The sequence below is a fragment of the Sapajus apella genome, unplaced genomic scaffold, assembly GCF_009761245.1.
Source record: "Sapajus apella isolate SASKATOON/1434 unplaced genomic scaffold, GSC_monkey_1.0 scaffold10, whole genome shotgun sequence".
NCBI classification, from domain to species: domain Eukaryota; kingdom Metazoa; phylum Chordata; class Mammalia; order Primates; family Cebidae; genus Sapajus; species Sapajus apella.
In genome coordinates this window covers 20,801,978-20,809,669 of record NW_022436950.1, presented here as the reverse complement: position 1 = coordinate 20,809,669, position 7,692 = coordinate 20,801,978, and positions in this window count along the sequence as shown.

Sequence of the window (7,692 nt, the reverse complement as noted above, 5' to 3'; positions counted from 1 at the left end):
TGAAAGAAAGAAAGAAAGAAAGAAAGAAAGAAAGAAAGAAAGAAGGAAAGAAAGAAAGAAAGAAGGAAGGAAGGAAGGAAGGAAGGAAGGAAGGAAGGAAGGAAGGAAGGAAGGAAGGAAGGAAAGAAAGAAAGAAAGAAAGAAAGAAAGAAAGAAAGAAAGAGAAAAGAAAAGAAAAGAAAGAAAACAAACAAAATAAACAAAGAGGGGGACCAGAAAAGACATTTGTACTTGCTTGATTCTGCTTAAAGAAACACTGAAAGGGCAGGGTGAGGTGGCTCACACCTGTAATCCCAGCACTTAGGGAGGCTGAGGCGGATGGATCACGAGATTAAGAGATCGAGACCATCCTGGCCAGCATGGTGAAACCCCATCCTTACTAAAAATATAAAAATTAGCTGGGTGTGGTGGTGCACGCCTGTACTCCCAGACACTTGGGAGGCTAAGGCAGGAGAATCGCTTGAACCAGGGAGGTGGAGGTTGCAGTGAGTCGAGATCGCCCCACTGCACTCCAGACTGATGACATGTCCAGCAAGACTCTGTCTCAAAAAAGAAAGAAAGAAAGAAAGAAACGCTGAAAGGATACATGAACAATAAACAATAAAAGCGCTTACCCATAGGATGTAGTGGGGGGCGGGTGGGGAGAGGGCTGGAAAGAGCAGAGTGGATAGGGATGACAGTGGGAGCAAAACTTCTCCATCTATTTGGTTATATTGTCATGATTTGTTGAGCTTTATAATCGATTACCCATTTAAAACAACAAAATATTCTCATTAAAAAAATTTTTTTAAGCATAAGGAAAATATGGTCCACAATTTCCCACCAGATAATTATTTTCCACCTTTCAAAAGTTATAGTACATTGTTAGAAAGTTCCAAATCCATGTAGAGAGAGGTGTAAAATTGAAGAGAAAATCTCCACTTTCTCAGAGTCTCAAGGTTCTCATATTTTCTTCCGGAAAAGCACCCGTTTATAGGATTTGTCCTGGATGCGCTGTTCTTGTTTCCTTATGAACACTATGTCTTGACTGTGTCATTATACGTACCAGTTTTTGCTATAATTCGTGTAATTATTTATCTATGATGGGCATTCAGGTTGCCTCTAGTTTTCTGAAAACATTTTGTTTGTTTTGCTGTTACCAATAATGCCCTAACAGGCCGTGTTGTTTAAACATTGTGAAATTACAAATTCATTTTGAACTTATAAGTAAAAGTGATGCATTTGAGTCTTCTGTAAAATTCAAATGATGCCAGATGTCTTTCCCACAGGAGGCATTTTAAAACACTTTTGTAAGCAAAAGAGAAAGCGGGAAAGGCAAAGTCTCATATTAAGCTCTCCCCTGACTCCCCTATCCCCGCCAGCCCCTTCTCCCGCACCCTGGAGTCCCCCAGGGAAGGTGGTGCTGGAATGGAATGCTACTCTTTGAATACCAAGGGTTTGGGCTCTAATTGCCACTAGCCCAGAGAGATAAAATGCCTTGCCCTAAATGAGGCCGGGGACCCGGCTCCTTGCCCTGTCCCCAAGCCGAGCTCTTCTGAGCAGCGCTGTCCCTAGGGGATCTTAGTCCGATGCTCAGTCAGTTTCCCTGTTTCATCGCGGCTCTTTTCCGCCCTCCGCTGGAAGGTCTGAAGAATGACTCAAATCTGCTCCTTAGGGTCTGGCGCCCTCTGCTGACTGTAATGATTCACTACAATCCTTGGAAGACCGTCGGACCGGCACTGAACCAATCCCATTCCTCACTGCCACATGGGGAAACTGAGACAGCAAGGGAAGAAGTGATTCGCTCAAGAACTCAAAGCAGGCCGGGCGCGGTGGCTCGCGCCTGTAATCCCAGCACTTTGGGAGGCCGAGGCAGGCGGATCCCTTGAGCTCAGGAGTTCGTGACCAGCCTGGACAACATCGTGAAACTCCATCTCTACAAACAAACAAACAAACAAACAAATAAATAGAATACAACCATCAGCGCGTCTGTAGTCCCAGCTACTCGGGAGGCTGAGGTGGGAGGATGGCTTGGGCCCGGGAGGTGGATGTTGCAGTGAGCCAGGATTGCACCGCTGCACTCCAGCCTGAGCGACAGAGCCAGACTCTGTCTCAAGCAACGACAACAACCACTCCAAGCAAATTATCTCCTAGGATCAGAATTTGGACCTTCTGACCCTTTTTCCAGCACTGTTTCCAGCACACCATTGTAGGAATGAATGGAGAAGGCACAGAGATGCCATCCGTTGGGGTGGTATGCCTTTCTCCCTTTTCTAGGAGCTCTGAGAACTCCCAGGAAGCTCCTGGCCTGGAGAAGCAAATGGCTGGGATGCCCATTCCTCCCCTCTGCACATGGATAGGTTTAATAATGCCCTCCGAATAGGCCGTGCGTCCCAAAATGCCGTTATTTCCGAGTCTCACTCTATCGCCCAGGCTGAAGTGCAGTGGTGCAATCTCAGCTCACTGCAACCTCCGCCTCCCAGATTCAACCTTTTCTCCCATCTCAGCCTCCCGAATAGTTGGGACTACAAGTGCCCACCACCACACCCAGCTAATTTTTTTCTTTCTTTTTTTTTCCGAGGTGGAATTTTCCTCTTGTTTCGCAGGCCGGAGTGCAATGGCATGATCTCAGCTCACTGCAACCTCTGCCTCCCAGGTTCAGGTGATTCTCCTGCCTCAACCTTCCGAGTAGCTGGGATTACAGGTGTGTGCCACCACATTGGTTAATTTTTGCATTTTTAGTAGAGATAGGGTTTCACCATGTTGGCCAGACTGGTCTTGAACTCCTGACCTCAGGTGATCCACCTGCCTTCGCCTCCCAAAGTGCTGGGATTACAGGCATGAGCCACTGTGCCTGGCCCTATTTTATTTTTTGAGACAGTGCTTCACTCTGTCACCCAGGCTGTAATGCAGTGGTCTGACAGCTCATTGCAGCCTTGACCTTCTGGGCCCAAGCAATCCTCTCACCTCAGCCTCCCAAGTAGCTGGTACAGAAGCATGCACCACCATACCCAGGGAAATTTTAAATTTTGTTAGAGATGGGGGTCTCGCTGTTTCCCAGGCTGGTCTCAAACTTCTGGGCTTGAGCCATTTTCCTGCCTCACCCTCCCAAAGTGCTGGGATTACAGGTGGGAGCTACTGTGCCCAGCCAGACTATGATTTTTTTAGTGTTCTTTAAATGGTCTCATTTTAAACCTGAAGTTCTAAGTAAATGCATCATCCTTACCCTGGGTAATGATGTACAGGTGCACCTGGTTTCCTGAGAATTGTCTTTGAGTGCTCATTATCCTCACCTAGTGTGAGAAGACTTGATCTTCACCCTGAATTCTTCACTTAAAAAAATAACCACTGGGCGCAGTGGCTCACACCTGTAATCCCAGCAGTTTGGGAGGCCAAGGCGGGCAGATCAATTGAGGTCAGGAGTTCAAGACCAGCCTGGCCAACATGGTGAAACCCCCGTCTCTACTAAAAATGCAAAAATTAGCTGGGTGTGGTGGCGCATTCCTGTAATTCCAGATACTCAGGAGGCTGAAGCAGGAGAATTGCTTGAACCTGGGAGGCAGAGGTTGCAGTGAGCCAGGATTGTGCCACTACACTCCAGCCTGGGTGACAGAGCGAGACTCTGACTCAAAACGAACAAACAAAAACCCAAACCAAAAACCCCACCATTATTAACGAAGGAGAACCTGGAGTTTTCGGTACTGACCTTGCTCGGTGCCTTCATATCACTGTTACATTCTCATACAGCTCTGCGGGGAAGGTATTCTTATCCTTGTGGAAAATTGAGGCACGGGCAGGCTAGTTACTTGCCCAAGGCCCCATAGTTTGTAAGTGGTTGGGCTGAAATCGATCACATTCTGTTTCCAAAACAAACTGATACGATTTTGCTTGTCTTTTTTTTATTTTTATTTTTGAGATGGGGTTTCACCATCTTGGCCAGGATGGTCTCGGTTCCTTGACCTTGTGATCCGCCCGCCTCGGCCTCCCAAAGTGCTGAGATGACAGGCGTGAGCCACCGTGCCCAGCCTGATCTTGCTTGTCTTCTAAAATTAAAAGTAAAATGGTGCAAAACTATAGTTAAGAAATCATGGGCCAGGTGTGGTGGCTCACACCTGTAATCCAAGCACTTTGGGACATGGTGAAAACTCATCTCTAGGAAAAATACAAAAATTAGTCGGGCTTGGTGGTGACCTGTAATCCCAGCTACTTGGGAGGCTGAGGTACGAGAATCGCTTGAGCCTGGGAGGCAGAAGTTGCAGTGAGCTGAGATCACGCCACTGTACTCCAGCTGGGTGACAGTGAGACTTGTCTCAAAAAAAGGAAAAAAAATCATGATGGGTCAGAGTATGTGCCATGGGTTGGGGGGGGACTCACTGTGCAGGAGGGACAGACGGAGATGGTGGGAGGTGGGCATGTGAGTCCAGTGGGTGGACCGTGCTGTGATAGAGGCATGAGCAAGGTGTCATAGCTGGATATACAGGAGGTTCCAGGAATGTGTGGGCTGAAGTCCTGGAGATCGCAGGGTGGGGCGTGGAGGGTGGTAGAAGGAGGAGTGGACAAGAAGGAGCATTAAAGTGTCCTGCCTTTGATGTCATTGCCCCTGCTGGGTCATCTAGTAACATTCTCTTCCTGCTGGGGTGGCTCTGTCTGGTGCCTTGGGTGGGGGCGGGGTTTGTGCTAGACCGCTGTGGGATAGGCAAGGAGGCTGTGCTGAGGTGGGGGCGGGGGAGCTACTAGCAGAAGCACAAGCTGGAATGATAAAACATTCAGTGGTAATGATCTTGACCTCAGTTTCCTTACCTGCCAAACATACCAGAGTAAACACAGAGTACTGCCCAGGTTCCCCTGCAAGGAAGGACGTGCTGACCATCTGCAGGAATGTGGTCAACAGATGGTCTCCAGCTGTCAGCTTTCAGGGTTGGCCTCAGCTGCAGAGCCCCTTCTCTGCAGGGGCTGCTCACATAGCTGGTGACAGAGAGAGGTGAGGTGCAAAGGCCTGGCCATTTCAATCCAGTAAGTGACACTCTAATGGTCAAACTCCCTCCAGAGCTCAAGACTCCTGGGTTGGCAGAGGTTTGGCTGCCCAATCCTGCTTCCTCCCCTTTCTGCCAACAGCTATATTCCAAATAAATCTCTTGCACCCCAATCTCCATCTGAGTATCTACTTTTGAAGAACCCAGCCTATGATCTACCCCTATTATTATTTTTATTTTTAAAATTTAATTTTATTTATTTTTTTGAGACAGAGTCTATCTCTGTCACCTAGGCTGGAGTGCAGGGGTGCAGTGGCACAATCTCGGCTCACTGCAACCTCCGCCTCCTACGTTCAAGCGATTCTCCTGCCTCAGGCTTCCAAGTAGCTGGGATTACAGATGCCCACCACCACACCTGGCTAATTTTTGCATTTTTAGTAGAGATGGAGTTTTGCCATGTTGTCCAGGCTGGTCTCAAACTCCTGACCTCAGGTGGTCTGCCCTCCTCGGCCTCCCAAAGTGCTGGGATTACAGGCATGAGCCACCACACCCGGCCTGATCTACCCCTCTTATATGCCAGGACATAAGAGGCATACAATCAGTTTTGTTTAAACAGTTCTGGTTATGAATCCAAAATGGAGAGTGATCTTGTTTGTTGAGACCTACCTTCTGTACTAAAAAACCAAAATTAGCCAGGCGTGGCGGTACACATCTGTAATCCCCCCTACTCTGGAGCCTGAGGCAGGATAATTGCATGAACTCAGGAGGTGGAGGTTGGAGTGAGCAGTGAGCTGAGATCGTGCCATTGCACTCCAGCATGGGCGACAAGAAGGGAAGCCCTCTGACTCTGACTGTCCCCAACAGACTGTCCCCAGCCCCATGAGCTTTGGACATTTTCTTGATCAGCTCCCCTTTTATTTACATTCTTTCCACAGAACAGCTGCTGTTTCTAACTAAAAAACAAGGATTAATGAAATAAACAAAAACTCAAAGTTCTTCTTTACCATTTAATGATGTCAACTATTTAGGAGGTTTTAAATTCTCTCCTGATTGTTACTGTTGTACATGGTGTCTACTTCAGAGTCTTTGTTGTGAAAATAACATTTGGGGTGCTCTTTTTGCCACTTGGCATTATTTTATACAGGCCATTCCTTGTTTCAGTACCATGAATATATTTGTCATTTTGATGCCTGCGAAAGATTTTGTCACGTGGTCGTCATATTATTTTTAATTTTCTAGCTCTTGGGATCTTGGTAAAAACAAACAAAAAAACCCCAAACTTGGCTTAGCCATACCTTCTGCCAATAGGCATTGCATCTGCTTCTAGCACTTATTTATTTATTTTTCTTTCTTTCTTTTTTGAAATGGAGTCTTGCTCTGTCATTCAGGCTGGAGTGTAGTGGTGCAATCTTGGCTCACTGCAACCTCTGCCTCCTGGGCTCAAGCGATTCTTCTGCCTCAGCCTCCCGAGTAGCTGGGACTACAGGTGTGCGCCACCACACCTGGCTAATTTTTGTATTTTTTAGTAGAGAGAGGTCACCATGTTGGCCAGGCTGGTCTGGAACTCCTGACCTGAAGTGATCCAACCACCTCAGCCTCCCAAAGTGCCGGGATTACAGGTGTAGCCCCTGTGCCCGGCTTTCTAGCTCTTTTTATTTTTTATTTTTATCTTTTATTTTTTTTTGAGACAGAGTCTCACTCTGGTGCCCAGGCTGGAGTGCAGTGGTGCCATCTCAGCTCATTGCAGCCTCTGCCTTCTGGGTTCAAGCGATTCTCCTGCCCCAGTCTCCCAAGTATCTGAGACTACAGGCACGCACCACGCCCGGGTATTTTTTTTTTTTTTTTTGTAGTTTTAGTAGAGACAGGGTTTTGGCATGTTGGCTAGGCTGGTCTTGAAGTCCTTACCTCAGGTGATCTGCCCACCTTGGCCTCTGGCTCTTCTTTGATATAGAAAATATATTTATCATTGTGGTTTCATGTATGGATTAGAATAACTTCCTTTAATATCCATCCGGAAGTGAGATCCTGCAAAGCATTCGATCAGTTTTGCTGGCACTCCTCTCCAGAAAGCATGGTCAAATTTATAGCTCCATGTGCATTTTTCCACACCTCTGCCAGTTTAGAGTTTTACACCTTCTAATAGGTTTTTAGTTTAACAGGTTGATGTTCTTTCTGATTCTAGTTATTTATTTATTTATTTTTTTGAGACAAGGTCTTGCTCTGCCACCCACACTGGAAGGCAGTGGTGCGACCTCTGCCTTCCAGGTTCACGCGATTCTCGTGCATCAGCCTCCTGAGAAGCTGAGACTGCAAGGGACTACAAGACGTGTGCCACCACACCTGGCTAATTGTTGTATTTTTAGTAAAGATGGAGTTTCTCCATGTTGGTCAGGCTGGTCTTGAACTCCTGACCTCACATGATCCAGCTGCCTTGGCGTCCCTCCCAGCGTGCTAGGATTACAGGTGTGAGCCACCATGCCAGGCCTTTAAATTCCCAGTTCTCTGGGAAATAGACTTTCAGAAAGTGTTTTCTCTTGAGGTATGATATCCCAGGAGGTGCCAGGAGATGGCGCTGTGACTCTGTACTTAGGCTCCCTAAGAAGACATGGATTTATTTAGTGGTGGGGTGCATGTGTGTGCATCAGGAGAGGGGATATCAAGAAATCCAAAGGGCTTCCCTGTAGCCCCAGTTTCCCACCTGAGTTTAGAAGACCTGGTTTGGGGGATGTGGAGTCTTCAC